This window comes from Schistocerca americana, chromosome 6, assembly GCF_021461395.2.
Source record: "Schistocerca americana isolate TAMUIC-IGC-003095 chromosome 6, iqSchAmer2.1, whole genome shotgun sequence".
NCBI lineage: Eukaryota > Metazoa > Arthropoda > Insecta > Orthoptera > Acrididae > Schistocerca > Schistocerca americana.
Genome location: NC_060124.1, coordinates 424,339,149 through 424,366,530, shown reverse-complemented (window position 1 = coordinate 424,366,530; position 27,382 = coordinate 424,339,149). Strand labels below are relative to the sequence as shown.

Below are 27,382 nucleotides of genomic sequence, written 5' to 3'. Positions count from 1 at the left end.
AAAAATGTGGAACGCTTCACGATTTTGCGTGTCATCCTTGCGCAGGGGCCATGCTAATCTTCTCTGTATCGTTCCAATTTTAGTATATGTACCGCCGAAGCGAGTACATTCGAGGAGCCCTCTGAAATTGTATATATAGTTATGGCGTCGCGTCAAATATGGTTCGGCTTGGACGTAGCTTTACGCAGCTCTGGCGAGGAACACAAGGCCTGCCGAGTGCTAATCTGTGAATTAATTACTGCGAGGTGTCGTTCTTAGTAAGTGGCAGCTCTGTTAACCGTATTATTTGGCAGTATTGGATGTAAAACTTAGATCGTAGAGTCGCTTGCTCTCGCAGCATCCACCCAGAGCAGCAGCAGCAGGTTCACACAGCTGCCGCTAGGCGGCAGCAAGACATGATGGCACGTATTGTCGCCATGTTCTCACATTCCGAGTTTAGTGTCTTATAGGCATACCTATGAAACACACTTCTCTAATGTGTGGGATAAATGGCGCTGATTGGAGCTGGTAGCAGGTCTTGAAGACTCTCAAAACAAGCGAATATTTTTGCGAAACTGCCTTCACTGCTAACACAAATTGCATTACTCTTTCAGTGGTACTTTCTCACGATACTAATCGATTTAATGACAGAGTGCAAGGCAACTTTTAACTCACACATCAAGTACAGCACAAGAAGACACAGTGTGTGACCATCTAAATTATTGAGTAACTCCTATTCATCCAATGGCGCCAGAAGACAATAGTGACTGCAAAAAGAGACACAGTAGCCTCACGAACCATTAAAAGCACCATTCATATTGCACACTTTGAAACACAGCAGTGTAGGTCACTACTAGCGCATGGATGGGTGAATGCGAGTTGTGTAAGGTAGTAGTAGGAATGATGGACATAGTTCCGTTTTCAGTACAATACCAGGTGATATATTTGTGTTGATCCAAGTTTACACAGGGCAGGTCTACTTGGCAACAGTGAAACACTGTGATAGAGATGTGTGAATGAGCCTAAAATGTTGAGGGGACATGTGGTGAGAGAAACCAAGTTAGCATTGTGTTAGTAGCTGTAGTTATGTTCCTGTGAAATGTCAGTCAGATGTAATCCAGTTTGGTGAATGTTGTTATTACAGGAAGAATTGCTAGTGCAAAACAAAGAGTGATAGATTTAGTATCTGAAAGCAGTTAATAACTGAGTAGCTACTGGTGTCATGTGACACAAATTGGTTTGTGATGTTGCTGTCTATTCCAAAATCCTGAAGCTAGCTAGTGTTTTGTGTCTTGACTGCCTCTGTATCTGCTTATGTGCTAGAGCTTCTGTGTATGTGACATGATGAATATTGCATGCAGGGTTTGTCCAATCTTTCTGCTAGACACAGGATGAGAGGTGCATCAGCTGTAATTGTGAACAGCATCGACTTGTATGACATTGATGGGATTCAAAGTGCTGTCAAAATAGTAGAGCCTCACATCTAAATACTATATGTTAATACTAGCATACTGGTCTGCTTTCTAAACACTTCAGTGTTGTGGTATTCATTGGCTGACACTTTTGAATTTAATTTAGGTAACTATATGTAGTGGCAGATTGCCAGACATGTGGGAAAATACTTTGTGCGTCACACCAGTGAAATTTGTACATGACTTGCTTGTGCACCACAGATTTGCTGTAATAGTTGGTTTTTAGGTGAAGGGCAGTGGCTTATTACACAGGCAGATATGCTTCAGTTAAGAATCTGATGAGGTGTCACCTGCAGTCTGTATTATGAGGCTGCAGCTGGATAGCAAGGCCACTAGGAACGTTACTTGAAACATAATGTTAAATGAACTTCTTGTAAAGGGGTAGCTTGCACATTTAATGATTAAAGAGACATCTTCCTTCACATGTTTATTTATGGTGCTGAAACAATTATGGCATCAGCTGCAGCCATGAAGATGAATAAAGTTAAATGTTGTGGGTCTGTGTGCAGTCAGTATGTGATAGTGGCATACAGGCACCAGAAGCTTTGTAGGCGTTAGAGAAAAATAAATATTAGGTAATGCAAGCTAATTTTAGAGCGCTAGAGTGTATTTAAGCAGTAGTGTGAGTGAAAGTATGTGAGTGAGAAAGATTTGGAACATGCAGCTATCTTGTGTAAAGTTGATGTAAGGTTTCCAAATGTTGTGTGTGGCAGTAGGTGTGTGTTATGAAATGACGTGATTGAGACAGTAAGAAGAGATGTTGTGACAGCAGAGTGTGATACTGAGGAAGAGAAGAGGCTTTTGCCTGTGCTAGGCTTAGTCTTAGACTGGCTGTGATTTGTGTCAGGTTTGTGAATGAGCTGAAGGGGTGCTAGTGACATGTACTTGTGTCAGTGTAGTTGTGGTTTTGGTGTGCTTGCTGAGTTGTTATTAGAGTGACATTTTAGATGTGCATTGGTGATGTAAGGGATAGGTTTATTGCCAGTTTTATCATGTTCTGTTGTGAATGAAAGAGAGTGGAGGAGAACTGCGTAAATGGACAGCATAGTTTGTGACAAGTGGGTGCAGATATGAAGCGAAACTTGTGTAGGTGGCTGAGGGTATTAGCAGCTGATGTGAGACATGAGAGAGTGAGATTGCGAAAAAAATGTGGAACGCTTCACGATTTTGCGTGTCATCCTTGCGCAGGGGCCATGCTAATCTTCTCTGTATCGTTCCAATTTTAGTATATGTACCGCCGAAGCGAGTACATTCGAGGAGCCCTCTGAAATTGTATATATAGTTATGGCGTCGCGTCAAATATGGTTCGGCTTGGACGTAGCTTTACGCAGCTCTGGCGAGGAACACAAGGCCTGCCGAGTGCTAATCTGTGAATTAATTACTGCGAGGTGTCGTTCTTAGTAAGTGGCAGCTCTGTTAACCGTATTATTTGGCAGTATTGGATGTAAAACTTAGATCGTAGAGTCGCTTGCTCTCGCAGCATCCACCCAGAGCAGCAGCAGCAGGTTCACACAGCTGCCGCTAGGCGGCAGCAAGACATGATGGCACGTATTGTCGCCATGTTCTCACATTCCGAGTTTAGTGTCTTATAGGCATACCTATGAAACACACTTCTCTAATGTGTGGGATAAATGGCGCTGATTGGAGCTGGTAGCAGGTCTTGAAGACTCTCAAAACAAGCGAATATTTTTGCGAAACTGTCTTCACTGCTAACACAAATTGCATTACTCTTTCAGTGGTACTTTCTCACGATACTAATCGATTTAATGACAGAGTGCAAGGCAACTTTTAACTCACACATCAAGTACAGCACAAGAAGACACAGTGTGTGACCATCTAAATTATTGAGTAACTCCTATTCATCCAATGGCGCCAGAAGACAATAGTGACTGCAAAAAGAGACACAGTAGCCTCACGAACCATTAAAAGCACCATTCATATTGCACACTTTGAAACACAGCAGTGTAGGTCACTACTAGCGCATGGATGGGTGAATGCGAGTTGTGTAAGGTAGTAGTAGGAATGATGGACATAGTTCCGTTTTCAGTACAATACCAGGTGATATATTTGTGTTGATCCAAGTTTACACAGGGCAGGTCTACTTGGCAACAGTGAAACACTGTGATGGAGATGTGTGAATGAGCCTAAAATGTTGAGGGGACATGTGGTGAGAGAAACCAAGTTAGCATTGTGTTAGTAGCTGTAGTTATGTTCCTGTGAAATGTCAGTCAGATGTAATCCAGTTTGGTGAATGTTGTTATTACAGGAAGAATTGCTAGTGCAAAACAAAGAGTGATAGATTTAGTATCTGAAAGCAGTTAATAACTGAGTAGCTACTGGTGTCATGTGACACAAATTGGTTTGTGATGTTGCTGTCTATTCCAAAATCCTGAAGCTAGCTAGTGTTTTGTGTCTTGACTGCCTCTGTATCTGCTTATGTGCTAGAGCTTCTGTGTATGTGACATGATGAATATTGCATGCAGGGTTTGTCCAATCTTTCTGCTAGACACAGGATGAGAGGTGCATCAGCTGTAATTGTGAACAGCATCGACTTGTATGACATTGATGGGATTCAAAGTGCTGTCAAAATAGTAGAGCCTCACATCTAAATACTATATGTTAATACTAGCATACTGGTCTGCTTTCTAAACACTTCAGTGTTGTGGTATTCATTGGCTGACACTTTTGAATTTAATTTAGGTAACTATATGTAGTGGCAGATTGCCAGACATGTGGGAAAATACTTTGTGCGTCACACCAGTGAAATTTGTACATGACTTGCTTGTGCACCACAGATTTGCTGTAATAGTTGGTTTTTAGGTGAAGGGCAGTGGCTTATTACACAGGCAGATATGCTTCAGTTAAGAATCTGATGAGGTGTCACCTGCAGTCTGTATTATGAGGCTGCAGCTGGATAGCAAGGCCACTAGGAACGTTACTTGAAACATAATGTTAAATGAACTTCTTGTAAAGGGGTAGCTTGCACATTTAATGATTAAAGAGACATCTTCCTTCACATGTTTATTTATGGTGCTGAAACAATTATGGCATCAGCTGCAGCCATGAAGATGAATAAAGTTAAATGTTGTGGGTCTGTGTGCAGTCAGTATGTGATAGTGGCATACAGGCACCAGAAGCTTTGTAGGCGTTAGAGAAAAATAAATATTAGGTAATGCAAGCTAATTTTAGAGCGCTAGAGTGTATTTAAGCAGTAGTGTGAGTGAAAGTATGTGAGTGAGAAAGATTTGGAACATGCAGCTATCTTGTGTAAAGTTGATGTAAGGTTTCCAAATGTTGTGTGTGGCAGTAGGTGTGTGTTATGAAATGACGTGATTGAGACAGTAAGAAGAGATGTTGTGACAGCAGAGTGTGATACTGAGGAAGAGAAGAGGCTTTTGCCTGTGCTAGGCTTAGTCTTAGACTGGCTGTGATTTGTGTCAGGTTTGTGAATGAGCTGAAGGGGTGCTAGTGACATGTACTTGTGTCAGTGTAGTTGTGGTTTTGGTGTGCTTGCTGAGTTGTTATTAGAGTGACATTTTAGATGTGCATTGGTGATGTAAGGGATAGGTTTATTGCCAGTTTTATCATGTTCTGTTGTGAATGAAAGAGAGTGGAGGAGAACTGCGTAAATGGACAGCATAGTTTGTGACAAGTGGGTGCAGATATGAAGCGAAACTTGTGTAGGTGGCTGAGGGTATTAGCAGCTGATGTGAGACATGAGAGAGTGAGATTGCGAAAAAAATGTGGAACGCTTCACGATTTTGCGTGTCATCCTTGCGCAGGGGCCATGCTAATCTTCTCTGTATCGTTCCAATTTTAGTATATGTACCGCCGAAGCGAGTACATTCGAGGAGCCCTCTGAAATTGTATATATAGTTATGGCGTCGCGTCAAATATGGTTCGGCTTGGACGTAGCTTTACGCAGCTCTGGCGAGGAACACAAGGCCTGCCGAGTGCTAATCTGTGAATTAATTACTGCGAGGTGTCGTTCTTAGTAAGTGGCAGCTCTGTTAACCGTATTATTTGGCAGTATTGGATGTAAAACTTAGATCGTAGAGTCGCTTGCTCTCGCAGCATCCACCCAGAGCAGCAGCAGCAGGTTCACACAGCTGCCGCTAAGCGGCAGCAAGACATGATGGCACGTATTGTCGCCATGTTCTCACATTCCGAGTTATAGGCATACCTATGAAACACACTTCTCTAATGTGTGGGATAAATGGCGCTGATTGGAGCTGGTAGCAGGTCTTGAAGACTCTCAAAACAAGCGAATATTTTTGCGAAACTGTCTTCACTGCTAACACAAATTGCATTACTCTTTCAGTGGTACTTTCTCACGATACTAATCGATTTAATGACAGAGTGCAAGGCAACTTTTAACTCACACATCAAGTACAGCACAAGAAGACACAGTGTGTGACCATCTAAATTATTGAGTAACTCCTATTCATCCAATGGCGCCAGAAGACAATAGTGACTGCAAAAAGAGACACAGTAGCCTCACGAACCATTAAAAACACCATTCATATTGCACACTTTGAAACACAGCAGTGTAGGTCACTACTAGCGCATGGATGGGTGAATGCGAGTTGTGTGAGGTAGTAGTAGGAATGATGGACATAGTTCCGTTTTCAGTACAATACCAGGTGATATATTTGTGTTGATCCAAGTTTACACAGGGCAGGTCTACTTGGCAACAGTGAAACACTGTGATGGAGATGTGTGAATGACCCTAAAATGTTGAGGGGACATGTGGTGAGAGAAACCAAGTTAGCATTGTGTTAGTAGCTGTAGTTATGTTCCTGTGAAATGTCAGTCAGATGTAATCCAGTTTGGTGAATGTTGTTATTACAGGAAGAATTGCTAGTGCAAAACAAAGAGTGATAGATTTAGTATCTGAAAGCAGTTAATAACTGAGTAGCTACTGGTGTCATGTGACACAAACTGGTTTGTGATGTTGCTGTCTATTCCAAAATCCTGAAGCTAGCTAGTGTTTTGTGTCTTGACTGCCTCTGTATCTGCTTATGTGCTAGAGCTTCTGTGTATGTGACATGATGAATATTGCATGCAGGGTTTGTCCAATCTTTCTGCTAGACACAGGATGAGAGGTGCATCAGCTGTAATTGTGAACAGCATCGACTTGTATGACATTGATGGGATTCAAAGTGCTGTCAAAATAGTAGAGCCTCACATCTAAATACTATATGTTAATACTAGCATACTGGTCTGCTTTCTAAACACTTCAGTGTTGTGGTATTCATTGGCTGACACTTTTGAATTTAATTTAGGTAACTATATGTAGTGGCAGATTGCCAGACATGTGGGAAAATACTTTGTGCGTCACACCAGTGAAATTTGTACATGACTTGCTTGTGCACCACAGATTTGCTGTAATAGTTGGTTTTTAGGTGAAGGGCAGTGGCTTATTACACAGGCAGATATGCTTCAGTTAAGAATCTGATGAGGTGTCACCTGCAGTCTGTATTATGAGGCTGCAGCTGGATAGCAAGGCCACTAGGAAAGTTACTTGAAACATAATGTTAAATGAACTTCTTGTAAAGGGGTAGCTTGCACACTTAATGATTAAAGAGACATCTTCCTTCACATGTTTATTTATGGTGCTGAAACAATTATGGCATCAGCTGCAGCCATGAAGATGAATAAAGTTAAATGTTGTGGGTCTGTGTGCAGTCAGTATGTGATAGTGGCATACAGGCACCAGAAGCTTTGTAGGCGTTAGAGAAAAATAAATATTAGGTAATGCAAGCTAATTTTAGAGCGCTAGAGTGTATTTAAGCAGTAGTGTGAGTGAAAGTATGTGAGTGAGAAAGATTTGGAACATGCAGCTATCTTGTGTAAAGTTGATGTAAGGTTTCCAAATGTTGTGTGTGGCAGTAGGTGTGTGTTATGAAATGACGTGATTGAGACAGTAGGAAGAGATGTTGTGACAGCAGAGTGTGATACTGAGGAAGAGAAGAGGCTTTTGCCTGTGCTAGGCTTAGTCTTAGACTGGCTGTGATTTGTGTCAGGTTTGTGAATGAGCTGAAGGGGTGCTAGTGACATGTACTTGTGTCAGTGTAGTTGTGGTTTTGGTGTGCTTGCTGAGTTGTTATTAGAGTGACATTTTAGATGTGCATTGGTGATGTAAGGGATAGGTTTATTGCCAGTTTTATCATGTTCTGTTGTGAATGAAAGAGAGTGGAGGAGAACTGCGTAAATGGACAGCATAGTTTGTGACAAGTGGGTGCAGATATGAAGCGAAACTTGTGTAGGTGGCTGAGGGTATTAGCAGCTGATGTGAGACATGAGAGAGTGAGATTGCGAAAAAAATGTGGAACGCTTCACGATTTTGCGTGTCATCCTTGCGCAGGGGCCATGCTAATCTTCTCTGTATCGTTCCAATTTTAGTATATGTACCGCCGAAGCGAGTACATTCGAGGAGCCCTCTGAAATTGTATATATAGTTATGGCGTCGCGTCAAATATGGTTCGGCTTGGACGTAGCTTTACGCAGCTCTGGCGAGGAACACAAGGCCTGCCGAGTGCTAATCTGTGAATTAATTACTGCGAGGTGTCGTTCTTAGTAAGTGGCAGCTCTGTTAACCGTATTATTTGGCAGTATTGGATGTAAAACTTAGATCGTAGAGTCGCTTGCTCTCGCAGCATCCACCCAGAGCAGCAGCAGCAGGTTCACACAGCTGCCGCTAGGCGGCAGCAAGACATGATGGCACGTATTGTCGCCATGTTCTCACATTCCGAGTTTAGTGTCTTATAGGCATACCTATGAAACACACTTCTCTAATGTGTGGGATAAATGGCGCTGATTGGAGCTGGTAGCAGGTCTTGAAGACTCTCAAAACAAGCGAATATTTTTGCGAAACTGTCTTCACTGCTAACACAAATTGCATTACTCTTTCAGTGGTACTTTCTCACGATACTAATCGATTTAATGACAGAGTGCAAGGCAACTTTTAACTCACACATCAAGTACAGCACAAGAAGACACAGTGTGTGACCATCTAAATTATTGAGTAACTCCTATTCATCCAATGGCGCCAGAAGACAATAGTGACTGCAAAAAGAGACACAGTAGCCTCACGAACCATTAAAAACACCATTCATATTGCACACTTTGAAACACAGCAGTGTAGGTCACTACTAGCGCATGGATGGGTGAATGCGAGTTGTGTAAGGTAGTAGTAGGAATGATGGACATAGTTCCGTTTTCAGTACAATACCAGGTGATATATTTGTGTTGATCCAAGTTTACACAGGGCAGGTCTACTTGGCAACAGTGAAACACTGTGATGGAGATGTGTGAATGAGCCTAAAATGTTGAGGGGACATGTGGTGAGAGAAACCAAGTTAGCATTGTGTTAGTAGCTGTAGTTATGTTCCTGTGAAATGTCAGTCAGATGTAATCCAGTTTGGTGAATGTTGTTATTACAGGAAGAATTGCTAGTGCAAAACAAAGAGTGATAGATTTAGTATCTGAAAGCAGTTAATAACTGAGTAGCTACTGGTGTCATGTGACACAAACTGGTTTGTGATGTTGCTGTCTATTCCAAAATCCTGAAGCTAGCTAGTGTTTTGTGTCTTGACTGCCTCTGTATCTGCTTATGTGCTAGAGCTTCTGTGTATGTGACATGATGAATATTGCATGCAGGGTTTGTCCAATCTTTCTGCTAGACACAGGATGAGAGGTGCATCAGCTGTAATTGTGAACAGCATCGACTTGTATGACATTGATGGGATTCAAAGTGCTGTCAAAATAGTAGAGCCTCACATCTAAATACTATATGTTAATACTAGCATACTGGTCTGCTTTCTAAACACTTCAGTGTTGTGGTATTCATTGGCTGACACTTTTGAATTTAATTTAGGTAACTATATGTAGTGGCAGATTGCCAGACATGTGGGAAAATACTTTGTGCGTCACACCAGTGAAATTTGTACATGACTTGCTTGTGCACCACAGTTTTGCTGTAATAGTTGGTTTTTAGGTGAAGGGCAGTGGCTTATTACACAGGCAGATATGCTTCAGTTAAGAATCTGATGAGGTGTCACCTGCAGTCTGTATTATGAGGCTGCAGCTGGATAGCAAGGCCACTAGGAAAGTTACTTGAAACATAATGTTAAATGAACTTCTTGTAAAGGGGTAGCTTGCACACTTAATGATTAAAGAGACATCTTCCTTCACATGTTTATTTATGGTGCTGAAACAATTATGGCATCAGCTGCAGCCATGAAGATGAATAAAGTTAAATGTTGTGGGTCTGTGTGCAGTCAGTATGTGATAGTGGCATACAGGCACCAGAAGCTTTGTAGGCGTTAGAGAAAAATAAATATTAGGTAATGCAAGCTAATTTTAGAGCGCTAGAGTGTATTTAAGCAGTAGTGTGAGTGAAAGTATGTGAGTGAGAAAGATTTGGAACATGCAGCTATCTTGTGTAAAGTTGATGTAAGGTTTCCAAATGTTGTGTGTGGCAGTAGGTGTGTGTTATGAAATGACGTGATTGAGACAGTAGGAAGAGATGTTGTGACAGCAGAGTGTGATACTGAGGAAGAGAAGAGGCTTTTGCCTGTGCTAGGCTTAGTCTTAGACTGGCTGTGATTTGTGTCAGGTTTGTGAATGAGCTGAAGGGGTGCTAGTGACATGTACTTGTGTCAGTGTAGTTGTGGTTTTGGTGTGCTTGCTGAGTTGTTATTAGAGTGACATTTTAGATGTGCATTGGTGATGTAAGGGATAGGTTTATTGCCAGTTTTATCATGTTCTGTTGTGAATGAAAGAGAGTGGAGGAGAACTGCGTAAATGGACAGCATAGTTTGTGACAAGTGGGTGCAGATATGAAGCGAAACTTGTGTAGGTGGCTGAGGGTATTAGCAGCTGATGTGAGACATGAGAGAGTGAGATTGCGAAAAAAATGTGGAACGCTTCACGATTTTGCGTGTCATCCTTGCGCAGGGGCCATGCTAATCTTCTCTGTATCGTTCCAATTTTAGTATATGTACCGCCGAAGCGAGTACATTCGAGAAGCCCTCTGAAATTGTATATATAGTTATGGCGTCGCGTCAAATATGGTTCGGCTTGGACGTAGCTTTACGCAGCTCTGGCGAGGAACACAAGGCCTGCCGAGTGCTAATCTGTGAATTAATTACTGCGAGGTGTCGTTCTTAGTAAGTGGCAGCTCTGTTAACCGTATTATTTGGCAGTATTGGATGTAAAACTTAGATCGTAGAGTCGCTTGCTCTCGCAGCATCCACCCAGAGCAGCAGCAGCAGGTTCACACAGCTGCCGCTAGGCGGCAGCAAGACATGATGGCACGTATTGTCGCCATGTTCTCACATTCCGAGTTTAGTGTCTTATAGGCATACCTATGAAACACACTTCTCTAATGTGTGGGATAAATGGCGCTGATTGGAGCTGGTAGCAGGTCTTGAAGACTCTCAAAACAAGCGAATATTTTTGCGAAACTGTCTTCACTGCTAACACAAATTGCATTACTCTTTCAGTGGTACTTTCTCACGATACTAATCGATTTAATGACAGAGTGCAAGGCAACTTTTAACTCACACATCAAGTACAGCACAAGAAGACACAGTGTGTGACCATCTAAATTATTGAGTAACTCCTATTCATCCAATGGCGCCAGAAGACAATAGTGACTGCAAAAAGAGACACAGTAGCCTCACGAACCATTAAAAACACCATTCATATTGCACACTTTGAAACACAGCAGTGTAGGTCACTACTAGCGCATGGATGGGTGAATGCGAGTTGTGTAAGGTAGTAGTAGGAATGATGGACATAGTTCCGTTTTCAGTACAATACCAGGTGATATATTTGTGTTGATCCAAGTTTACACAGGGCAGGTCTACTTGGCAACAGTGAAACACTGTGATGGAGATGTGTGAATGAGCCTAAAATGTTGAGGGGACATGTGGTGAGAGAAACCAAGTTAGCATTGTGTTAGTAGCTGTAGTTATGTTCCTGTGAAATGTCAGTCAGATGTAATCCAGTTTGGTGAATGTTGTTATTACAGGAAGAATTGCTAGTGCAAAACAAAGAGTGATAGATTTAGTATCTGAAAGCAGTTAATAACTGAGTAGCTACTGGTGTCATGTGACACAAACTGGTTTGTGATGTTGCTGTCTATTCCAAAATCCTGAAGCTAGCTAGTGTTTTGTGTCTTGACTGCCTCTGTATCTGCTTATGTGCTAGAGCTTCTGTGTATGTGACATGATGAATATTGCATGCAGGGTTTGTCCAATCTTTCTGCTAGACACAGGATGAGAGGTGCATCAGCTGTAATTGTGAACAGCATCGACTTGTATGACATTGATGGGATTCAAAGTGCTGTCAAAATAGTAGAGCCTCACATCTAAATACTATATGTTAATACTAGCATACTGGTCTGCTTTCTAAACACTTCAGTGTTGTGGTATTCATTGGCTGACACTTTTGAATTTAATTTAGGTAACTATATGTAGTGGCAGATTGCCAGACATGTGGGAAAATACTTTGTGCGTCACACCAGTGAAATTTGTACATGACTTGCTTGTGCACCACAGATTTGCTGTAATAGTTGGTTTTTAGGTGAAGGGCAGTGGCTTATTACACAGGCAGATATGCTTCAGTTAAGAATCTGATGAGGTGTCACCTGCAGTCTGTATTATGAGGCTGCAGCTGGATAGCAAGGCCACTAGGAAAGTTACTTGAAACATAATGTTAAATGAACTTCTTGTAAAGGGGTAGCTTGCACACTTAATGATTAAAGAGACATCTTCCTTCACATGTTTATTTATGGTGCTGAAACAATTATGGCATCAGCTGCAGCCATGAAGATGAATAAAGTTAAATGTTGTGGGTCTGTGTGCAGTCAGTATGTGATAGTGGCATACAGGCACCAGAAGCTTTGTAGGCGTTAGAGAAAAATAAATATTAGGTAATGCAAGCTAATTTTAGAGCGCTAGAGTGTATTTAAGCAGTAGTGTGAGTGAAAGTATGTGAGTGAGAAAGATTTGGAACATGCAGCTATCTTGTGTAAAGTTGATGTAAGGTTTCCAAATGTTGTGTGTGGCAGTAGGTGTGTGTTATGAAATGACGTGATTGAGACAGTAGGAAGAGATGTTGTGACAGCAGAGTGTGATACTGAGGAAGAGAAGAGGCTTTTGCCTGTGCTAGGCTTAGTCTTAGACTGGCTGTGATTTGTGTCAGGTTTGTGAATGAGCTGAAGGGGTGCTAGTGACATGTACTTGTGTCAGTGTAGTTGTGGTTTTGGTGTGCTTGCTGAGTTGTTATTAGAGTGACATTTTAGATGTGCATTGGTGATGTAAGGGATAGGTTTATTGCCAGTTTTATCATGTTCTGTTGTGAATGAAAGAGAGTGGAGGAGAACTGCGTAAATGGACAGCATAGTTTGTGACAAGTGGGTGCAGATATGAAGCGAAACTTGTGTAGGTGGCTGAGGGTATTAGCAGCTGATGTGAGACATGAGAGAGTGAGATTGCGAAAAAAATGTGGAACGCTTCACGATTTTGCGTGTCATCCTTGCGCAGGGGCCATGCTAATCTTCTCTGTATCGTTCCAATTTTAGTATATGTACCGCCGAAGCGAGTACATTCGAGGAGCCCTCTGAAATTGTATATATAGTTATGGCGTCGCGTCAAATATGGTTCGGCTTGGACGTAGCTTTACGCAGCTCTGGCGAGGAACACAAGGCCTGCCGAGTGCTAATCTGTGAATTAATTACTGCGAGGTGTCGTTCTTAGTAAGTGGCAGCTCTGTTAACCGTATTATTTGGCAGTATTGGATGTAAAACTTAGATCGTAGAGTCGCTTGCTCTCGCAGCATCCACCCAGAGCAGCAGCAGCAGGTTCACACAGCTGCCGCTAGGCGGCAGCAAGACATGATGGCACGTATTGTCGCCATGTTCTCACATTCCGAGTTTAGTGTCTTATAGGCATACCTATGAAACACACTTCTCTAATGTGTGGGATAAATGGCGCTGATTGGAGCTGGTAGCAGGTCTTGAAGACTCTCAAAACAAGCGAATATTTTTGCGAAACTGTCTTCACTGCTAACACAAATTGCATTACTCTTTCAGTGGTACTTTCTCACGATACTAATCGATTTAATGACAGAGTGCAAGGCAACTTTTAACTCACACATCAAGTACAGCACAAGAAGACACAGTGTGTGACCATCTAAATTATTGAGTAACTCCTATTCATCCAATGGCGCCAGAAGACAATAGTGACTGCAAAAAGAGACACAGTAGCCTCACGAACCATTAAAAACACCATTCATATTGCACACTTTGAAACACAGCAGTGTAGGTCACTACTAGCGCATGGATGGGTGAATGCGAGTTGTGTAAGGTAGTAGTAGGAATGATGGACATAGTTCCGTTTTCAGTACAATACCAGGTGATATATTTGTGTTGATCCAAGTTTACACAGGGCAGGGCTACTTGGCAACAGTGAAACACTGTGATGGAGATGTGTGAATGAGCCTAAAATGTTGAGGGGACATGTGGTGAGAGAAACCAAGTTAGCATTGTGTTAGTAGCTGTAGTTATGTTCCTGTGAAATGTCAGTCAGATGTAATCCAGTTTGGTGAATGTTGTTATTACAGGAAGAATTGCTAGTGCAAAACAAAGAGTGATAGATTTAGTATCTGAAAGCTGTTAATAACTGAGTAGCTACTGGTGTCATGTGACACAAACTGGTTTGTGATGTTGCTGTCTATTCCAAAATCCTGAAGCTAGCTAGTGTTTTGTGTCTTGACTGCCTCTGTATCTGCTTATGTGCTAGAGCTTCTGTGTATGTGACATGATGAATATTGCATGCAGGGTTTGTCCAATCTTTCTGCTAGACACAGGATGAGAGGTGCATCAGCTGTAATTGTGAACAGCATCGACTTGTATGACATTGATGGGATTCAAAGTGCTGTCAAAATAGTAGAGCCTCACATCTAAATACTATATGTTAATACTAGCATACTGGTCTGCTTTCTAAACACTTCAGTGTTGTGGTATTCATTGGCTGACACTTTTGAATTTAATTTAGGTAACTATATGTAGTGGCAGATTGCCAGACATGTGGGAAAATACTTTGTGCGTCACACCAGTGAAATTTGTACATGACTTGCTTGTGCACCACAGATTTGCTGTAATAGTTGGTTTTTAGGTGAAGGGCAGTGGCTTATTACACAGGCAGATATGCTTCAGTTAAGAATCTGATGAGGTGTCACCTGCAGTCTGTATTATGAGGCTGCAGCTGGATAGCAAGGCCACTAGGAAAGTTACTTGAAACATAATGTTAAATGAACTTCTTGTAAAGGGGTAGCTTGCACACTTAATGATTAAAGAGACATCTTCCTTCACATGTTTATTTATGGTGCTGAAACAATTATGGCATCAGCTGCAGCCATGAAGATGAATAAAGTTAAATGTTGTGGGTCTGTGTGCAGTCAGTATGTGATAGTGGCATACAGGCACCAGAAGCTTTGTAGGCGTTAGAGAAAAATAAATATTAGGTAATGCAAGCTAATTTTAGAGCGCTAGAGTGTATTTAAGCAGTAGTGTGAGTGAAAGTATGTGAGTGAGAAAGATTTGGAACATGCAGCTATCTTGTGTAAAGTTGATGTAAGGTTTCCAAATGTTGTGTGTGGCAGTAGGTGTGTGTTATGAAATGACGTGATTGAGACAGTAGGAAGAGATGTTGTGACAGCAGAGTGTGATACTGAGGAAGAGAAGAGGCTTTTGCCTGTGCTAGGCTTAGTCTTAGACTGGCTGTGATTTGTGTCAGGTTTGTGAATGAGCTGAAGGGGTGCTAGTGACATGTACTTGTGTCAGTGTAGTTGTGGTTTTGGTGTGCTTGCTGAGTTGTTATTAGAGTGACATTTTAGATGTGCATTGGTGATGTAAGGGATAGGTTTATTGCCAGTTTTATCATGTTCTGTTGTGAATGAAAGAGAGTGGAGGAGAACTGCGTAAATGGACAGCATAGTTTGTGACAAGTGGGTGCAGATATGAAGCGAAACTTGTGTAGGTGGCTGAGGGTATTAGCAGCTGATGTGAGACATGAGAGAGTGAGATTGCGAAAAAAATGTGGAACGCTTCACGATTTTGCGTGTCATCCTTGCGCAGGGGCCATGCTAATCTTCTCTGTATCGTTCCAATTTTAGTATATGTACCGCCGAAGCGAGTACATTCGAGGAGCCCTCTGAAATTGTATATATAGTTATGGCGTCGCGTCAAATATGGTTCGGCTTGGACGTAGCTTTACGCAGCTCTGGCGAGGAACACAAGGCCTGCCGAGTGCTAATCTGTGAATTAATTACTGCGAGGTGTCGTTCTTAGTAAGTGGCAGCTCTGTTAACCGTATTATTTGGCAGTATTGGATGTAAAACTTAGATCGTAGAGTCGCTTGCTCTCGCAGCATCCACCCAGAGCAGCAGCAGCAGGTTCACACAGCTGCCGCTAGGCGGCAGCAAGACATGATGGCACGTATTGTCGCCATGTTCTCACATTCCGAGTTTAGTGTCTTATAGGCATACCTATGAAACACACTTCTCTAATGTGTGGGATAAATGGCGCTGATTGGAGCTGGTAGCAGGTCTTGAAGACTCTCAAAACAAGCGAATATTTTTGCGAAACTGTCTTCACTGCTAACACAAATTGCATTACTCTTTCAGTGGTACTTTCTCACGATACTAATCGATTTAATGACAGAGTGCAAGGCAACTTTTAACTCACACATCAAGTACAGCACAAGAAGACACAGTGTGTGACCATCTAAATTATTGAGTAACTCCTATTCATCCAATGGCGCCAGAAGACAATAGTGACTGCAAAAAGAGACACAGTAGCCTCACGAACCATTAAAAACACCATTCATATTGCACACTTTGAAACACAGCAGTGTAGGTCACTACTAGCGCATGGATGGGTGAATGCGAGTTGTGTAAGGTAGTAGTAGGAATGATGGACATAGTTCCGTTTTCAGTACAATACCAGGTGATATATTTGTGTTGATCCAAGTTTACACAGGGCAGGTCTACTTGGCAACAGTGAAACACTGTGATGGAGATGTGTGAATGAGCCTAAAATGTTGAGGGGACATGTGGTGAGAGAAACCAAGTTAGCATTGTGTTAGTAGCTGTAGTTATGTTCCTGTGAAATGTCAGTCAGATGTAATCCAGTTTGGTGAATGTTGTTATTACAGGAAGAATTGCTAGTGCAAAACAAAGAGTGATAGATTTAGTATCTGAAAGCAGTTAATAACTGAGTAGCTACTGGTGTCATGTGACACAAACTGGTTTGTGATGTTGCTGTCTATTCCAAAATCCTGAAGCTAGCTAGTGTTTTGTGTCTTGACTGCCTCTGTATCTGCTTATGTGCTAGAGCTTCTGTGTATGTGACATGATGAATATTGCATGCAGGGTTTGTCCAATCTTTCTGCTAGACACAGGATGAGAGGTGCATCAGCTGTAATTGTGAACAGCATCGACTTGTATGACATTGATGGGATTCAAAGTGCTGTCAAAATAGTAGAGCCTCACATCTAAATACTATATGTTAATACTAGCATACTGGTCTGCTTTCTAAACACTTCAGTGTTGTGGTATTCATTGGCTGACACTTTTGAATTTAATTTAGGTAACTATATGTAGTGGCAGATTGCCAGACATGTGGGAAAATACTTTGTGCGTCACACCAGTGAAATTTGTACATGACTTGCTTGTGCACCACAGATTTGCTGTAATAGTTGGTTTTTAGGTGAAGGGCAGTGGCTTATTACACAGGCAGATATGCTTCAGTTAAGAATCTGATGAGGTGTCACCTGCAGTCTGTATTATGAGGCTGCAGCTGGATAGCAAGGCCACTAGGAAAGTTACTTGAAACATAATGTTAAATGAACTTCTTGTAAAGGGGTAGCTTGCACACCTAATGATTAAAGAGACATCTTCCTTCACATGTTTATTTATGGTGCTGAAACAATTATGGCATCAGCTGCAGCCATGAAGATGAATAAAGTTAAATGTTGTGGGTCTGTGTGCAGTCAGTATGTGATAGTGGCATACAGGCACCAGAAGCTTTGTAGGCGTTAGAGAAAAATAAATATTAGGTAATGCAAGCTAATTTTAGAGCGCTAGAGTGTATTTAAGCAGTAGTGTGAGTGAAAGTATGTGAGTGAGAAAGATTTGGAACATGCAGCTATCTTGTGTAAAGTTGATGTAAGGTTTCCAAATGTTGTGTGTGGCAGTAGGTGTGTGTTATGAAATGACGTGATTGAGACAGTAGGAAGAGATGTTGTGACAGCAGAGTGTGATACTGAGGAAGAGAAGAGGCTTTTGCCTGTGCTAGGCTTAGTCTTAGACTGGCTGTGATTTGTGTCAGGTTTGTGAATGAGCTGAAGGGGTGCTAGTGACATGTACTTGTGTCAGTGTAGTTGTGGTTTTGGTGTGCTTGCTGAGTTGTTATTAGAGTGACATTTTAGATGTGCATTGGTGATGTAAGGGATAGGTTTATTGCCAGTTTTATCATGTTCTGTTGTGAATGAAAGAGAGTGGAGGAGAACTGCGTAAATGGACAGCATAGTTTGTGACAAGTGGGTGCAGATATGAAGCGAAACTTGTGTAGGTGGCTGAGGGTATTAGCAGCTGATGTGAGACATGAGAGAGTGAGATTGCGAAAAAAATGTGGAACGCTTCACGATTTTGCGTGTCATCCTTGCGCAGGGGCCATGCTAATCTTCTCTGTATCGTTCCAATTTTAGTATATGTACCGCCGAAGCGAGTACATTCGAGGAGCCCTCTGAAATTGTATATATAGTTATGGCGTCGCGTCAAATATGGTTCGGCTTGGACGTAGCTTTACGCAGCTCTGGCGAGGAACACAAGGCCTGCCGAGTGCTAATCTGTGAATTAATTACTGCGAGGTGTCGTTCTTAGTAAGTGGCAGCTCTGTTAACCGTATTATTTGGCAGTATTGGATGTAAAACTTAGATCGTAGAGTCGCTTGCTCTCGCAGCATCCACCCAGAGCAGCAGCAGCAGGTTCACACAGCTGCCGCTAGGCGGCAGCAAGACATGATGGCACGTATTGTCGCCATGTTCTCACATTCCGAGTTTAGTGTCTTATAGGCATACCTATGAAACACACTTCTCTAATGTGTGGGATAAATGGCGCTGATTGGAGCTGGTAGCAGGTCTTGAAGACTCTCAAAACAAGCGAATATTTTTGCGAAACTGTCTTCACTGCTAACACAAATTGCATTACTCTTTCAGTGGTACTTTCTCACGATACTAATCGATTTAATGACAGAGTGCAAGGCAACTTTTAACTCACACATCAAGTACAGCACAAGAAGACACAGTGTGTGACCATCTAAATTATTGAGTAACTCCTATTCATCCAATGGCGCCAGAAGACAATAGTGACTGCAAAAAGAGACACAGTAGCCTCACGAACCATTAAAAACACCATTCATATTGCACACTTTGAAACACAGCAGTGTAGGTCACTACTAGCGCATGGATGGGTGAATGCGAGTTGTGTAAGGTAGTAGTAGGAATGATGGACATAGTTCCGTTTTCAGTACAATACCAGGTGATATATTTGTGTTGATCCAAGTTTACACAGGGCAGGTCTACTTGGCAACAGTGAAACACTGTGATGGAGATGTGTGAATGAGCCTAAAATGTTGAGGGGACATGTGGTGAGAGAAACCAAGTTAGCATTGTGTTAGTAGCTGTAGTTATGTTCCTGTGAAATGTCAGTCAGATGTAATCCAGTTTGGTGAATGTTGTTATTACAGGAAGAATTGCTAGTGCAAAACAAAGAGTGATAGATTTAGTATCTGAAAGCAGTTAATAACTGAGTAGCTACTGGTGTCATGTGACACAAACTGGTTTGTGATGTTGCTGTCTATTCCAAAATCCTGAAGCTAGCTAGTGTTTTGTGTCTTGACTGCCTCTGTATCTGCTTATGTGCTAGAGCTTCTGTGTATGTGACATGATGAATATTGCATGCAGGGTTTGTCCAATCTTTCTGCTAGACACAGGATGAGAGGTGCATCAGCTGTAATTGTGAACAGCATCGACTTGTATGACATTGATGGGATTCAAAGTGCTGTCAAAATAGTAGAGCCTCACATCTAAATACTATATGTTAATACTAGCATACTGGTCTGCTTTCTAAACACTTCAGTGTTGTGGTATTCATTGGCTGACACTTTTGAATTTAATTTAGGTAACTATATGTAGTGGCAGATTGCCAGACATGTGGGAAAATACTTTGTGCGTCACACCAGTGAAATTTGTACATGACTTGCTTGTGCACCACAGATTTGCTGTAATAGTTGGTTTTTAGGTGAAGGGCAGTGGCTTATTACACAGGCAGATATGCTTCAGTTAAGAATCTGATGAGGTGTCACCTGCAGTCTGTATTATGAGGCTGCAGCTGGATAGCAAGGCCACTAGGAAAGTTACTTGAAACATAATGTTAAATGAACTTCTTGTAAAGGGGTAGCTTGCACACTTAATGATTAAAGAGACATCTTCCTTCACATGTTTATTTATGGTGCTGAAACAATTATGGCATCAGCTGCAGCCATGAAGATGAATAAAGTTAAATGTTGTGGGTCTGTGTGCAGTCAGTATGTGATAGTGGCATACAGGCACCAGAAGCTTTGTAGGCGTTAGAGAAAAATAAATATTAGGTAATGCAAGCTAATTTTAGAGCGCTAGAGTGTATTTAAGCAGTAGTGTGAGTGAAAGTATGTGAGTGAGAAAGATTTGGAACATGCAGCTATCTTGTGTAAAGTTGATGTAAGGTTTCCAAATGTTGTGTGTGGCAGTAGGTGTGTGTTATGAAATGACGTGATTGAGACAGTAGGAAGAGATGTTGTGACAGCAGAGTGTGATACTGAGGAAGAGAAGAGGCTTTTGCCTGTGCTAGGCTTAGTCTTAGACTGGCTGTGATTTGTGTCAGGTTTGTGAATGAGCTGAAGGGGTGCTAGTGACATGTACTTGTGTCAGTGTAGTTGTGGTTTTGGTGTGCTTGCTGAGTTGTTATTAGAGTGACATTTTAGATGTGCATTGGTGATGTAAGGGATAGGTTTATTGCCAGTTTTATCATGTTCTGTTGTGAATGAAAGAGAGTGGAGGAGAACTGCGTAAATGGACAGCATAGTTTGTGACAAGTGGGTGCAGATATGAAGCGAAACTTGTGTAGGTGGCTGAGGGTATTAGCAGCTGATGTGAGACATGAGAGAGTGAGATTGCGAAAAAAATGTGGAACGCTTCACGATTTTGCGTGTCATCCTTGCGCAGGGGCCATGCTAATCTTCTCTGTATCGTTCCAATTTTAGTATATGTACCGCCGAAGCGAGTACATTCGAGGAGCCCTCTGAAATTGTATATATAGTTATGGCGTCGCGTCAAATATGGTTCGGCTTGGACGTAGCTTTACGCAGCTCTGGCGAGGAACACAAGGCCTGCCGAGTGCTAATCTGTGAATTAATTACTGCGAGGTGTCGTTCTTAGTAAGTGGCAGCTCTGTTAACCGTATTATTTGGCAGTATTGGATGTAAAACTTAGATCGTAGAGTCGCTTGCTCTCGCAGCATCCACCCAGAGCAGCAGCAGCAGGTTCACACAGCTGCCGCTAGGCGGCAGCAAGACATGATGGCACGTATTGTCGCCATGTTCTCACATTCCGAGTTTAGTGTCTTATAGGCATACCTATGAAACACACTTCTCTAATGTGTGGGATAAATGGCGCTGATTGGAGCTGGTAGCAGGTCTTGAAGACTCTCAAAACAAGCGAATATTTTTGCGAAACTGTCTTCACTGCTAACACAAATTGCATTACTCTTTCAGTGGTACTTTCTCACGATACTAATCGATTTAATGACAGAGTGCAAGGCAACTTTTAACTCACACATCAAGTACAGCACAAGAAGACACAGTGTGTGACCATCTAAATTATTGAGTAACTCCTATTCATCCAATGGCGCCAGAAGACAATAGTGACTGCAAAAAGAGACACAGTAGCCTCACGAACCATTAAAAACACCATTCATATTGCACACTTTGAAACACAGCAGTGTAGGTCACTACTAGCGCATGGATGGGTGAATGCGAGTTGTGTAAGGTAGTAGTAGGAATGATGGACATAGTTCCGTTTTCAGTACAATACCAGGTGATATATTTGTGTTGATCCAAGTTTACACAGGGCAGGTCTACTTGGCAACAGTGAAACACTGTGATGGAGATGTGTGAATGAGCCTAAAATGTTGAGGGGACATGTGGTGAGAGAAACCAAGTTAGCATTGTGTTAGTAGCTGTAGTTATGTTCCTGTGAAATGTCAGTCAGATGTAATCCAGTTTGGTGAATGTTGTTATTACAGGAAGAATTGCTAGTGCAAAACAAAGAGTGATAGATTTAGTATCTGAAAGCAGTTAATAACTGAGTAGCTACTGGTGTCATGTGACACAAACTGGTTTGTGATGTTGCTGTCTATTCCAAAATCCTGAAGCTAGCTAGTGTTTTGTGTCTTGACTGCCTCTGTATCTGCTTATGTGCTAGAGCTTCTGTGTATGTGACATGATGAATATTGCATGCAGGGTTTGTCCAATCTTTCTGCTAGACACAGGATGAGAGGTGCATCAGCTGTAATTGTGAACAGCATCGACTTGTATGACATTGATGGGATTCAAAGTGCTGTCAAAATAGTAGAGCCTCACATCTAAATACTATATGTTAATACTAGCATACTGGTCTGCTTTCTAAACACTTCAGTGTTGTGGTATTCATTGGCTGACACTTTTGAATTTAATTTAGGTAACTATATGTAGTGGCAGATTGCCAGACATGTGGGAAAATACTTTGTGCGTCACACCAGTGAAATTTGTACATGACTTGCTTGTGCACCACAGATTTGCTGTAATAGTTGGTTTTTAGGTGAAGGGCAGTGGCTTATTACACAGGCAGATATGCTTCAGTTAAGAATCTGATGAGGTGTCACCTGCAGTCTGTATTATGAGGCTGCAGCTGGATAGCAAGGCCACTAGGAAAGTTACTTGAAACATAATGTTAAATGAACTTCTTGTAAAGGGGTAGCTTGCACACCTAATGATTAAAGAGACATCTTCCTTCACATGTTTATTTATGGTGCTGAAACAATTATGGCATCAGCTGCAGCCATGAAGATGAATAAAGTTAAATGTTGTGGGTCTGTGTGCAGTCAGTATGTGATAGTGGCATACAGGCACCAGAAGCTTTGTAGGCGTTAGAGAAAAATAAATATTAGGTAATGCAAGCTAATTTTAGAGCGCTAGAGTGTATTTAAGCAGTAGTGTGAGTGAAAGTATGTGAGTGAGAAAGATTTGGAACATGCAGCTATCTTGTGTAAAGTTGATGTAAGGTTTCCAAATGTTGTGTGTGGCAGTAGGTGTGTGTTATGAAATGACGTGATTGAGACAGTAGGAAGAGATGTTGTGACAGCAGAGTGTGATACTGAGGAAGAGAAGAGGCTTTTGCCTGTGCTAGGCTTAGTCTTAGACTGGCTGTGATTTGTGTCAGGTTTGTGAATGAGCTGAAGGGGTGCTAGTGACATGTACTTGTGTCAGTGTAGTTGTGGTTTTGGTGTGCTTGCTGAGTTGTTATTAGAGTGACATTTTAGATGTGCATTGGTGATGTAAGGGATAGGTTTATTGCCAGTTTTATCATGTTCTGTTGTGAATGAAAGAGAGTGGAGGAGAACTGCGTAAATGGACAGCATAGTTTGTGACAAGTGGGTGCAGATATGAAGCGAAACTTGTGTAGGTGGCTGAGGGTATTAGCAGCTGATGTGAGACATGAGAGAGTGAGATTGCGAAAAAAATGTGGAACGCTTCACGATTTTGCGTGTCATCCTTGCGCAGGGGCCATGCTAATCTTCTCTGTATCGTTCCAATTTTAGTATATGTACCGCCGAAGCGAGTACATTCGAGGAGCCCTCTGAAATTGTATATATAGTTATGGCGTCGCGTCAAATATGGTTCGGCTTGGACGTAGCTTTACGCAGCTCTGGCGAGGAACACAAGGCCTGCCGAGTGCTAATCTGTGAATTAATTACTGCGAGGTGTCGTTCTTAGTAAGTGGCAGCTCTGTTAACCGTATTATTTGGCAGTATTGGATGTAAAACTTAGATCGTAGAGTCGCTTGCTCTCGCAGCATCCACCCAGAGCAGCAGCAGCAGGTTCACACAGCTGCCGCTAGGCGGCAGCAAGACATGATGGCACGTATTGTCGCCATGTTCTCACATTCCGAGTTTAGTGTCTTATAGGCATACCTATGAAACACACTTCTCTAATGTGTGGGATAAATGGCGCTGATTGGAGCTGGTAGCAGGTCTTGAAGACTCTCAAAACAAGCGAATATTTTTGCGAAACTGTCTTCACTGCTAACACAAATTGCATTACTCTTTCAGTGGTACTTTCTCACGATACTAATCGATTTAATGACAGAGTGCAAGGCAACTTTTAACTCACACATCAAGTACAGCACAAGAAGACACAGTGTGTGACCATCTAAATTATTGAGTAACTCCTATTCATCCAATGGCGCCAGAAGACAATAGTGACTGCAAAAAGAGACACAGTAGCCTCACGAACCATTAAAAACACCATTCATATTGCACACTTTGAAACACAGCAGTGTAGGTCACTACTAGCGCATGGATGGGTGAATGCGAGTTGTGTAAGGTAGTAGTAGGAATGATGGACATAGTTCCGTTTTCAGTACAATACCAGGTGATATATTTGTGTTGATCCAAGTTTACACAGGGCAGGGCTACTTGGCAACAGTGAAACACTGTGATGGAGATGTGTGAATGAGCCTAAAATGTTGAGGGGACATGTGGTGAGAGAAACCAAGTTAGCATTGTGTTAGTAGCTGTAGTTATGTTCCTGTGAAATGTCAGTCAGATGTAATCCAGTTTGGTGAATGTTGTTATTACAGGAAGAATTGCTAGTGCAAAACAAAGAGTGATAGATTTAGTATCTGAAAGCAGTTAATAACTGAGTAGCTACTGGTGTCATGTGACACAAACTGGTTTGTGATGTTGCTGTCTATTCCAAAATCCTGAAGCTAGCTAGTGTTTTGTGTCTTGACTGCCTCTGTATCTGCTTATGTGCTAGAGCTTCTGTGTATGTGACATGATGAATATTGCATGCAGGGTTTGTCCAATCTTTCTGCTAGACACAGGATGAGAGGTGCATCAGCTGTAATTGTGAACAGCATCGACTTGTATGACATTGATGGGATTCAAAGTGCTGTCAAAATAGTAGAGCCTCACATCTAAATACTATATGTTAATACTAGCATACTGGTCTGCTTTCTAAACACTTCAGTGTTGTGGTATTCATTGGCTGACACTTTTGAATTTAATTTAGGTAACTATATGTAGTGGCAGATTGCCAGACATGTGGGAAAATACTTTGTGCGTCACACCAGTGAAATTTGTACATGACTTGCTTGTGCACCACAGATTTGCTGTAATAGTTGGTTTTTAGGTGAAGGGCAGTGGCTTATTACACAGGCAGATATGCTTCAGTTAAGAATCTGATGAGGTGTCACCTGCAGTCTGTATTATGAGGCTGCAGCTGGATAGCAAGGCCACTAGGAAAGTTACTTGAAACATAATGTTAAATGAACTTCTTGTAAAGGGGTAGCTTGCACACTTAATGATTAAAGAGACATCTTCCTTCACATGTTTATTTATGGTGCTGAAACAATTATGGCATCAGCTGCAGCCATGAAGATGAATAAAGTTAAATGTTGTGGGTCTGTGTGCAGTCAGTATGTGATAGTGGCATACAGGCACCAGAAGCTTTGTAGGCGTTAGAGAAAAATAAATATTAGGTAATGCAAGCTAATTTTAGAGCGCTAGAGTGTATTTAAGCAGTAGTGTGAGTGAAAGTATGTGAGTGAGAAAGATTTGGAACATGCAGCTATCTTGTGTAAAGTTGATGTAAGGTTTCCAAATGTTGTGTGTGGCAGTAGGTGTGTGTTATGAAATGACGTGATTGAGACAGTAGGAAGAGATGTTGTGACAGCAGAGTGTGATACTGAGGAAGAGAAGAGGCTTTTGCCTGTGCTAGGCTTAGTCTTAGACTGGCTGTGATTTGTGTCAGGTTTGTGAATGAGCTGAAGGGGTGCTAGTGACATGTACTTGTGTCAGTGTAGTTGTGGTTTTGGTGTGCTTGCTGAGTTGTTATTAGAGTGACATTTTAGATGTGCATTGGTGATGTAAGGGATAGGTTTATTGCCAGTTTTATCATGTTCTGTTGTGAATGAAAGAGAGTGGAGGAGAACTGCGTAAATGGACAGCATAGTTTGTGACAAGTGGGTGCAGATATGAAGCGAAACTTGTGTAGGTGGCTGAGGGTATTAGCAGCTGATGTGAGACATGAGAGAGTGAGATTGCGAAAAAAATGTGGAACGCTTCACGATTTTGCGTGTCATCCTTGCGCAGGGGCCATGCTAATCTTCTCTGTATCGTTCCAATTTTAGTATATGTACCGCCGAAGCGAGTACATTCGAGGAGCCCTCTGAAATTGTATATATAGTTATGGCGTCGCGTCAAATATGGTTCGGCTTGGACGTAGCTTTACGCAGCTCTGGCGAGGAACACAAGGCCTGCCGAGTGCTAATCTGTGAATTAATTACTGCGAGGTGTCGTTCTTAGTAAGTGGCAGCTCTGTTAACCGTATTATTTGGCAGTATTGGATGTAAAACTTAGATCGTAGAGTCGCTTGCTCTCGCAGCATCCACCCAGAGCAGCAGCAGCAGGTTCACACAGCTGCCGCTAGGCGGCAGCAAGACATGATGGCACGTATTGTCGCCATGTTCTCACATTCCGAGTTTAGTGTCTTATAGGCATACCTATGAAACACACTTCTCTAATGTGTGGGATAAATGGCGCTGATTGGAGCTGGTAGCAGGTCTTGAAGACTCTCAAAACAAGCGAATATTTTTGCGAAACTGTCTTCACTGCTAACACAAATTGCATTACTCTTTCAGTGGTACTTTCTCACGATACTAATCGATTTAATGACAGAGTGCAAGGCAACTTTTAACTCACACATCAAGTACAGCACAAGAAGACACAGTGTGTGACCATCTAAATTATTGAGTAACTCCTATTCATCCAATGGCGCCAGAAGACAATAGTGACTGCAAAAAGAGACACAGTAGCCTCACGAACCATTAAAAACACCATTCATATTGCACACTTTGAAACACAGCAGTGTAGGTCACTACTAGCGCATGGATGGGTGAATGCGAGTTGTGTAAGGTAGTAGTAGGAATGATGGACATAGTTCCGTTTTCAGTACAATACCAGGTGATATATTTGTGTTGATCCAAGTTTACACAGGGCAGGTCTACTTGGCAACAGTGAAACACTGTGATGGAGATGTGTGAATGAGCCTAAAATGTTGAGGGGACATGTGGTGAGAGAAACCAAGTTAGCATTGTGTTAGTAGCTGTAGTTATGTTCCTGTGAAATGTCAGTCAGATGTAATCCAGTTTGGTGAATGTTGTTATTACAGGAAGAATTGCTAGTGCAAAACAAAGAGTGATAGATTTAGTATCTGAAAGCAGTTAATAACTGAGTAGCTACTGGTGTCATGTGACACAAACTGGTTTGTGATGTTGCTGTCTATTCCAAAATCCTGAAGCTAGCTAGTGTTTTGTGTCTTGACTGCCTCTGTATCTGCTTATGTGCTAGAGCTTCTGTGTATGTGACATGATGAATATTGCATGCAGGGTTTGTCCAATCTTTCTGCTAGACACAGGATGAGAGGTGCATCAGCTGTAATTGTGAACAGCATCGACTTGTATGACATTGATGGGATTCAAAGTGCTGTCAAAATAGTA

General features: G+C 41.9%; 11 non-coding genes across 11 annotated transcripts; all 11 read right to left on the bottom strand.

Annotated features, from left to right (window-relative positions):
- Positions 1 to 107, bottom strand: LOC124620814. Its single transcript, XR_006980338.1, has one exon. It is a non-coding gene; the product is annotated as a U6 spliceosomal RNA (small nuclear RNA).
- Positions 108 to 2,594: 2,487 nt separating this feature from the next.
- LOC124620813 lies at positions 2,595 to 2,701 on the bottom strand. Its single transcript, XR_006980337.1, has one exon. It is a non-coding gene; the product is annotated as a U6 spliceosomal RNA (small nuclear RNA).
- Positions 2,702 to 5,188: 2,487 nt separating this feature from the next.
- Positions 5,189 to 5,295, bottom strand: LOC124620812. The gene has a single exon (XR_006980336.1). It is a non-coding gene; the product is annotated as a U6 spliceosomal RNA (small nuclear RNA).
- Positions 5,296 to 7,773: 2,478 nt separating this feature from the next.
- LOC124620810 lies at positions 7,774 to 7,880 on the bottom strand. Its single transcript, XR_006980335.1, has one exon. It is a non-coding gene; the product is annotated as a U6 spliceosomal RNA (small nuclear RNA).
- A 2,487-nt stretch (positions 7,881 to 10,367) lies between these two features.
- On the bottom strand, positions 10,368 to 10,474 carry LOC124620809. The gene has a single exon (XR_006980334.1). It is a non-coding gene; the product is annotated as a U6 spliceosomal RNA (small nuclear RNA).
- Positions 10,475 to 12,961: 2,487 nt separating this feature from the next.
- Positions 12,962 to 13,068, bottom strand: LOC124620808. The gene has a single exon (XR_006980333.1). It is a non-coding gene; the product is annotated as a U6 spliceosomal RNA (small nuclear RNA).
- Positions 13,069 to 15,555: 2,487 nt separating this feature from the next.
- On the bottom strand, positions 15,556 to 15,662 carry LOC124620807. The gene has a single exon (XR_006980332.1). It is a non-coding gene; the product is annotated as a U6 spliceosomal RNA (small nuclear RNA).
- Positions 15,663 to 18,149: 2,487 nt separating this feature from the next.
- LOC124620806 lies at positions 18,150 to 18,256 on the bottom strand. Its single transcript, XR_006980331.1, has one exon. It is a non-coding gene; the product is annotated as a U6 spliceosomal RNA (small nuclear RNA).
- A 2,487-nt stretch (positions 18,257 to 20,743) lies between these two features.
- LOC124620804 lies at positions 20,744 to 20,850 on the bottom strand. Its single transcript, XR_006980330.1, has one exon. It is a non-coding gene; the product is annotated as a U6 spliceosomal RNA (small nuclear RNA).
- Positions 20,851 to 23,337: 2,487 nt separating this feature from the next.
- LOC124620803 lies at positions 23,338 to 23,444 on the bottom strand. Its single transcript, XR_006980329.1, has one exon. It is a non-coding gene; the product is annotated as a U6 spliceosomal RNA (small nuclear RNA).
- A 2,487-nt stretch (positions 23,445 to 25,931) lies between these two features.
- LOC124620801 lies at positions 25,932 to 26,038 on the bottom strand. The gene has a single exon (XR_006980328.1). It is a non-coding gene; the product is annotated as a U6 spliceosomal RNA (small nuclear RNA).
- Positions 26,039 to 27,382: the final 1,344 nt, after the last annotated feature.